General features: G+C 33.7%; 1 non-coding gene across 1 annotated transcript; it reads left to right on the top strand.

The window, feature by feature from the left end:
* The first annotated feature begins 1,731 nt into the window (after window positions 1-1,731).
* Window positions 1,732-1,819, top strand: TRNAS-GCU (transfer RNA serine (anticodon GCU)). The gene has a single exon. It is a non-coding gene; the product is annotated as a tRNA-Ser (tRNA).
* The last annotated feature ends 6,665 nt before the right edge of the window (window positions 1,820-8,484 follow it).

Below are 8,484 nucleotides of genomic sequence, written 5' to 3'. Positions count from 1 at the left end.
TAAAAAAAAAAGAGAAAATATTTACGATACGATGTGTGGAAAAAGGGGAGTCATCGCAAATCCGAATTCAAAGAAAAAATTCGATCCATAACATCTATGTCAGTTTTTCTGTATGAATATGAATGCATACAAAACAACTCACTTTCTAGATGATCCCTCTAGAAGAGGGGATTTTAAAAAATACTTCTAGTTACTTCGTTCCCTATTTCTACTCGCGAGAATCCTGAGGAAAAGAATTTTCTTCCGCCGAGCTGAAACAATATGTCGACGACTCTAGTAAACCAAAGTCATCGTTTAATAGCTATTTGGCTTCAACCTCCTCCCCCCCAAAAAGTGGAAGATCTAGTTACGATTAGAAATAAACTTTTGTATCTTCATCCATAGATCCTTTACTCATACTCATTCAAAAGGAACGGTTGATCCAACTCAAAAAAAAAAAAATTATGTTTCGCGATTCCATAATCCAATTTGCTTATTCAAATTATAATTTACCTTTGGATACAAATCACGAGAATGTATATTCTTCCTCAAACGTGGCGTTGAGAGGTAAAGGATTAAACCCTTTTAAGAAATAAAGTTTTTGATCGGAATAGGAAAAAACCGAAAGAACCTTTAACTATTTCAGTTGTTAATAGAACGAATCACACTTTTACCACTAAACTATACCCGCTACAATATGATTATTGTATATGAATGTACCGTTTGTCCAACAAAACAAGGGAGTAAAACGTAATCAAGATAGTATCAGAATCATGAAAATTGGAGTGCTGATGTGTTCCAGGGGGAAGGCTTGATGAAATAGGAGAAGAGAATGGGGGCTCATTTAAATAACAAGTTATATCTTTTCTTTTGCTGGTGGAGTTATTACTGACAGTCCCGGCCTGAAAGATCCATTTAAGTCGGAACATAAGATTGAGTTAAGTTGCGCAAGAATCCATAGCTCCATTTTTTTTTTTCAACTTCTTCCTCGAGTCTTTCAAGCAAAGAAACGATTTTCTCAAAAAAATAAAAATAAAGAAGGAGAGTTTTAATTTGAGTCTTATCTTTTTTCGAAGCTATTCCTTTCTTCCCTATTCATTCACCTGTCCGATCTTCTGAATTGGGGTCAATTAGATCTAGTAAAAAATCATAGTATTCATTTTGTTTGTGTTTGTGGACTCAAATGTTCAAACAAAGCTTGTCCCTTGAAGAAATAAATGAGTTCTAATAGAAATAGAATATGTATGTTTTTTTATTCCAGTAGGGAAATCGAGAAAAGGAAAAAGAAAAAATAATAAGAAATGAAACTCCTATCATAGGAATGGAAATAGTCCTTCTTGCTCTTGTTGCTGCTTCAATAACAATTTGGTTTTCAAATCAGAAAAATAATTTGATCCATGATTCATTGGAACAAAAGAAGGAACGGCCTGGCTAGGTACTGTACTGGCCAGGCCGGGGGAATAAAAGAACCCTTCGGACGAAATCAAAGACGTACTCTTTCTATTGGAGATATCTGTTTCGAATCGTTATCCAAATTGAATTGCGGATAAAATTCGTATATATATATAGTAAGTATAATATAGTAAGTATAAATAAATGTATAAAATAAATAAATAAAGATAATTCGTATATATATAGTAAGTATAATATAGTAAGTATAAATAAATGTATAAAATAAATAAATAAAGATAAAGAAAGACTTTGATCAATATTTACTTCAGGCGTCGCATATGAATTATCTTTTTGTAATTGGGAGAGATGGCTGAGTGGACTAAAGCGACGGATTGCTAATCCGTTGTACGAGCTGTTCGTACCGAGGGTTCGAATCCCTCTTTCTCCGTTCCCTCGGATCACTTGAGATTTATCTTTCGAATTCGAAAAAATATCAAGTCCTTTATCATAGTTAAATGTCTGGAATAGAGAAAAGCATAGGAAAATGCAGAAATCAAGCAAGGAAATAATGAAAAATCTCTGATTTTTTTATTCCTCACGTCCAGGATTACGTCCTGGATCATTAGATAGGAATCCGAAGATGAAGAGAGAAACAAAGAATATCACTACTGTGTAAACGAAGAGTTTGAGAGTAAGCATTGCACAATCTCCAAGATCATTTTTTTTTTGTTTTTTGCAAAGGAAATAAGGGAATAGATTCTCTATTTTTGTACCACATATCCTTGACACCAAGAAAAGAAATGAAAAAGTGGTTTCTAGAAAAGAAAGGAATTTGCAGGAATTCCTTTGTTACCAAAATTATCTTGTCATACCCCAATTAGGTATTATGGGGTACCATAATGGGGTCTTTGACCCCTGGAACTGGAAGGGCATAATGCGGAAATTAGGTGATCCAGATTCATCGCGGCTATCAAAAAGCAAAAGAATTTCAATCTTTGAATCGAGGGTTCATAATGTAAGACTTATCTGATCTTATCAATTGTTATGTTAGAGTTGAATTTATTTTATCGAATAAATCATGAATATGAATGTTTCTAGGACAGTATTAAAGATCTCATCGAAAACTTACAGCAGCTTGCCAAACAAGGGCTAAGAGAAAAAAGAGCACAGGTATGACTGGCATAAAATCTACGATTGGATTGAAAAAAGCATAAGCTTCGGGCAATTTGGCGAAGAAAAAGCTACTCGAATGAAGGGCAGAATTAAGACAGATACAGATCAAACTAAAGATATTAAGCATAAGAAATATTTCGTTCTTGGAGATAATTTCATTTTTATTGAGTTATTGATATAAGGGAAAAATTAAGAAAGAAGAGAAGACAAAAAATCCTTCTTTCTTTTTCTTTGAACTTCCCCCAATCAAAAATCCTTCAATTCTCAAATGAGAATAGAAGGAATCATACTTTCATACAATATCTTAATTGACTTATATGGAATGATCAATGAATTCATTTTCATTCTACATTTACACGTATAGAATCCTAGCAACAACCTATTCCATAGATATTTGGGCTGGAATTGACGAATAACCAATAACAATATTAGTGTTTATTAGTGTCGAATTGAAATCTAAATGGGGCGTGGCCAAGTGGTAAGGCAGCGGGTTTTGGTCCCGTTACTCGGAGGTTCGAATCCTTCCGTCCCAGACCGCTTCTATCAAAACAAAGATTGTTCTCTTTAACAATCTTCTGTTTAAGAGTATAAGGTATAAGGTTGGATACAATATGATCCAATTTTTCTTTCTGAGTTCTAATGATTCTTCTATGAATCATAGATTCCTTTCGATTTCCAATTGTAAGAAAAAGAATCGAGTATAAATTGCGGATGGAAATAAACATCTTTTACCTTTTTGATATTAGGTAGGATGGGAACATAGATCAAAGTTGAATTAAAAAAAAAATGGGATGGGCCGTTCAGTGTATGCCCGTCCCGCTCTACTCATATTCATATTGGGGTAAGTTAGTCACTTATAGAAACTTTATGCCCATCTATTATATTTTGATTCTCACATGATGCATTCTAAGTTGAAATGCGAAAGATAAGATCTCTATTTTTTCGAAACTAAACATGTTAGTCAAAATGACTAATTCTATGTGGATCCTGAATCCTAAACAGGAGGGAGTTCTTGGGACTAATTACATCACTGGGATTAAAGTTCTTAAGACTGGGTGTGGGTGGGGTAAAATCAAAATTAAGAACAACGAATTGATCTGGACCCATTTTGCTTTGTACCTATACAAGATAATATAACATACCGCAAGAGGATCTTTTATTATTTGATTGTCTTGGGGTATGATTCATGATCCCCATAGAATTCGAGTTAATCGGCAATGGAAGGTATCAATTTTTCAATATCTGTGTCGTCCGGATCTCATTAATAAACAATAAAGTGCAATATGGAACAGATTTTTTTTCTTTGAGCCTAATTGCTTTTTTTTTTTTTGCATCTGGCTACAATAAATAATTGGAAGTCAATGTAGTGATTGGGAGGAAGATTCATATATTCCATTCACTTTACTTTTGACTTGATAGAATTTATGGAAGGGTTACTAAACCTAAAGTAAAGCAAAATCTGTATAAAATGAACCATGCCTACATGTATTGTTATTGTTTGTTCTATTTCAGTGATACCGGTATTTCGGCTGCGGTGAAAAAGATCTTTGATACCTTACCTTAAATATCTATGATTACTCCCGTTGACAATTGTTCTGTGTATCTGATGGATACGGAAAGATCATACTCCTACGGTTCTGGTTTTATCAATCAGATGGAAGAATAACAACCTTAATCTTATCTTACATGAGAGCTTTTTTCCATCCATCCCATCCCCATGAAAACAAATAAATTGAATTTGTTTCTCGATCCATCTACCTGCTTTAAATCATTAATGATTCAATTGGAAAAGGAACATGGATTTCTCTTATGTCTTATGATGATCAAATTTAGTCATTACAGGAAAACTTATTTCCATTAATGATAATGATGTCGAAGTAGGAAATTATGATGTCGAAGTAGGAAATTCTTGAAACCTTTTTTCATGATTCCTTTATCAATCCTTAGATACTTGAAGAAGCGCGAGATTGATGAACCTAGTCTATAATCGATTCATTTGCGACTTTTCCGAGTCATTGGAATAGCTTATTTGGCTAATGACTTATTTTGTTCCGGTATTGAGTATTGAGAATCTAATTAAAGACCTTTCTTTAATTTAGTTGTTCGAGAAAGAGTTGGATCCTTCATGATTGATTGTCCCGAACAATCTGTTGAAGATGTAGATGTAAAGAAGTGTTAAGTAATTCGTTTATTCGTCTTTTTTAGAAATGTGTTTCATTCATACGGTCGAATATGGGGTAAGATTGAATCTTTGTCTTTGCTTGTGGGGCCTTCTCTAGATGAATACCTATCCATCCATATATATATCAAAATATCTATAATATAGATATCAAAATATATATCAAAATCAAAATATAGATATAAATATCTATTTATATATATAATTTATATATATATAAATATAAAAGTATGGACTGCTGTGTACCGATTGAGCGTACCGATTGAGCCAATGACTATTCCGGATTCCATATTGAATCAATTCCATACCGGTTCAAAATTAGAGGAATGTTATGGTAAAACTTCGTTTGAAACGATGTGGTAGAAAGCAACGTGCGACTTGAAAGACATGATCGGCTGTGGATTCTTGCATCCACCATTTTATATATCAATGAAGATGCTCTTGGCTCGACATAGTTTGTTCTGTTCTACTAGGACCCCCCAAAATTGGGGGTTGTAAATAGTACATGATGTAGCTCGAGTATAAAGTATTGATTCATTTATCAAGGGGAAGGATCTAGGGTTAGTGCCAATCAATAAGTTGGAACAACTTCGTAAGTATATCTTCGATATAGAAATCCAAAGGTTCAAATTCCAACAAGTTTCGAATAAAAAAAAACAAAGTAAAATTTGCCGGAATTGGTAAAACTATTTTGATCAAAAGTGTATTACAGGGGAATCAATCGTTCGTATGATTCTTTCAATAGAAAGAAATAACAAAAGGTATGTTGCGACCATTTTGAAACGATTAAGGATCACCGAAGTAATGTCTAAACCCAATGATTCAAAGCAAAGATAAAGGATACCGGAACAAGGAAACACCATTTTCAATTGTCTCAACAACTGGAACTAGATCAGAATGAGGAAGAAAAAGAGATTCTAGGCGGGACAAATAAAAGAGGTTAGAGACGGCTCAACAAATGTCCAAGGATTTCCCTTTAAGCTCTTTGAGAATTGCCCAACTTGAGTTATGAGTACGAATGATATTTCTTTTTTTTTTTCAGGAAAGGAAAGGAAGGAAGAACAAAAAAAACGACTCAACTTATAGTCTAATTGATGATTTTATGGATACATTTGTCACTATATGATATGCATAGCATAAATTCAAACTCGAATCATTCTTTCTCGAGCCGTATGAGGAGAAAACCTCCTATACGTTTCTAGGGGGGGCATTGTTCATCTATATCTATCCCAATGAGTCATCTATCGAATCATTGCGATTGATGTTCGATCCCAAAGAGAAGGAAGAGATCTTCGTAAAGTGGGTTTTTACGATCCGATAAAGAATCAAACTTATTCAAACGTTCCTGCTATTCTATATTTCCTTGAAAAAGGCGCTCAACCTACAGGAACTGTTCATGATATTTCAAAGAAGGCAGAGGTCTTTAAGGAACTTCGAATTAATCAAACGAAATGAAATAAATGAAATAAACAAAAAAGGGGGGTGCCCAGTATCTTATCGAGCTTTGTGTAATTCTTTCTCCACCACTCCGATTTTTCTTACTCTATTCATACCTATTCACTATTGCTCCTCTATAATCCCATATCAGATAACGATAACGAAAAAAAATCTTTTTTTATTGATATGAGACAGATAGAAAAAAAAATCTCGAGTGAATAGATGAAATAATCGGATCTAGAAAATGATGGTATGGGATTACCATCAATCGGATTGTTTTCGTTGGGACTCCACCAACAAACAAGGGGTCAATCTTGTTTATTGTACCTCTATTGAATAAACTAGAGATTTTTTTCCTACTTTTTTTTTTTTCTTATTTATTCCCCCATCCACACTTCATTTCTGATCTGTGTAGTGTCAATCCAACACAAGTACTTATTTTCTTTAATTGAATTTGTTTTCTCAACCAACATTCAATTCATATTGACAATGTTGTATCGATCAAATATAATTTGATCGTGGATAAATAGATCCATTTATCCCAGCCTCATAAGTTTGTTTCTTTATTTCTTTACTTTATTTCAATTTCACTCAAATGGTGAGTTCGCCAGATTCGCTGCGACACAAGAAGTATCTTCTTAATGAAAAATGAAAAAAAAAAATATTGATAAAAATATGGATGATCCATAAATTTTGGCATCCATCTATATTGATCCGGGAATTCGTTGTATTTTCATCTAATCTGTTCATTTTGATGTTCATAATTGATCATCAAATTTTCTTTTAGATTTGTTTGTTACTAGTTCAATGTTTTGACGGGGTCGAGCAATCCAATCCCAATCTCTTGGTTTGAGTTTTATTTTTATTCCGATCGTATCTACACACCATATTTTTCCGGGTTGCTAACTCAACGGTAGAGTACTCGGCTTTTAAGTGCGGCTATGATCTTTTACACATTTGGATGAAGCAAGGGATTCGTCCATACCATTGGTATAGTTTGTAAGACCACGACTGATCCTGAAAGGGAATGAATGGAAAAAATAGCATGTCGTATCAATGGAGAATTTTGTTGATAATACTTTATCCTTACCGAATCGGTACAAAATCTTGTTTTGATTCTTGGAACGGGACCAAACCAATTCACCATTGGATCGAGTGAATAAATGGATAGGGCTCTATCGCTCCAATTATAGGGAAACCAAAAGTAACGAGCTTTTGTTCTTAATTCGAATGATTACCCGATCTAATTAGATGTTAAAAATAGATTAGTGCCTGATGGGGGAAAGGGTTCTCCTGTGAGTAGATTATCGATTCCTTTTTTTAATGAATCCTAACTATTAAATATTCTTTTCTTTCTCGATTATGGAGTGGAAACGAATGTGTAGAAGAACGGTATACTGATAAAGAGAATTTTTCCAAAGTCAAAAGAGCGATCGGCTTGCAAAAATAAAGGATTTCCAGTCATCTCTTGTAACTATAACGAAACAAAAAATTAGATGGAAAAATGGAGGATCTGTTGATTGGCTTCCTTGTCTCCGGGGTATCCATTCTTTTCTTAATCGATTCTTTTATTACTATATACCTTGATACCTTGTTTTGACCGTATCGCACTATGTATTATTTGATAACCCAAGAAATCTCTATGCTTTTGATTCAAGTATCATTTCAAATGGAGGAATTACAAGGATATTTAGAAATAGACGGATCTCGACAACAATGCTTCCTATATCCGCTTCTCTTTCAGGAGTATATCTATGCACTTGCTCATGATCATGGTTTAAATGGATCGATTCTTTACAAACCCATGGAAATTTTCGGTTATGACAATAAATTCAGTTCACTAATTGTGAAACGTTTAATTACTCGAATGCATCAACAGAATCATTTGATTCTTTCGGTTAAAGATTCTAAACAAAATCTATTTGTTGGGAACAACAAATATTTTGATTCTCAAATGATGTCAGAGGTTTTTGCAGTCATTGTGGAAATTCCATTCTCACTACGATTAGTATCTTCCCTAGAAGAAAAAGAAATAGCAAAATCTCATATACGATCTATTCATTCAATATTTCTCTTTTTAGAGGACAAATTTTCACATTTAAATCATGTGTCAGATATACTAATACCCCACCCCATCCATCTGGAAATCTTGGTTCAAACCCTTCGCTGCTGGATACAAGATGCTCCCTCTTTGCATTTGTTGAGATTTTTTCTCTACGAGTCTCGTAATTCGAATAGTCTCATTACTCCAAAGAAATCCATTTCCCTTTTTTCAAAAAGGAATCAAAGATTCTTCTTGTTCCTATATAATTCTCATGTATATG

This window comes from Tasmannia lanceolata, unplaced genomic scaffold (assembly GCF_043159265.1).
Source record: "Tasmannia lanceolata isolate RefF3 unplaced genomic scaffold, GAP_Taslan_0.1 ptg000506l, whole genome shotgun sequence".
Taxonomy (NCBI): Eukaryota; Viridiplantae; Streptophyta; class Magnoliopsida; order Canellales; family Winteraceae; genus Tasmannia; species Tasmannia lanceolata.
This window is presented reverse-complemented; position numbering and strand designations above follow the sequence as displayed.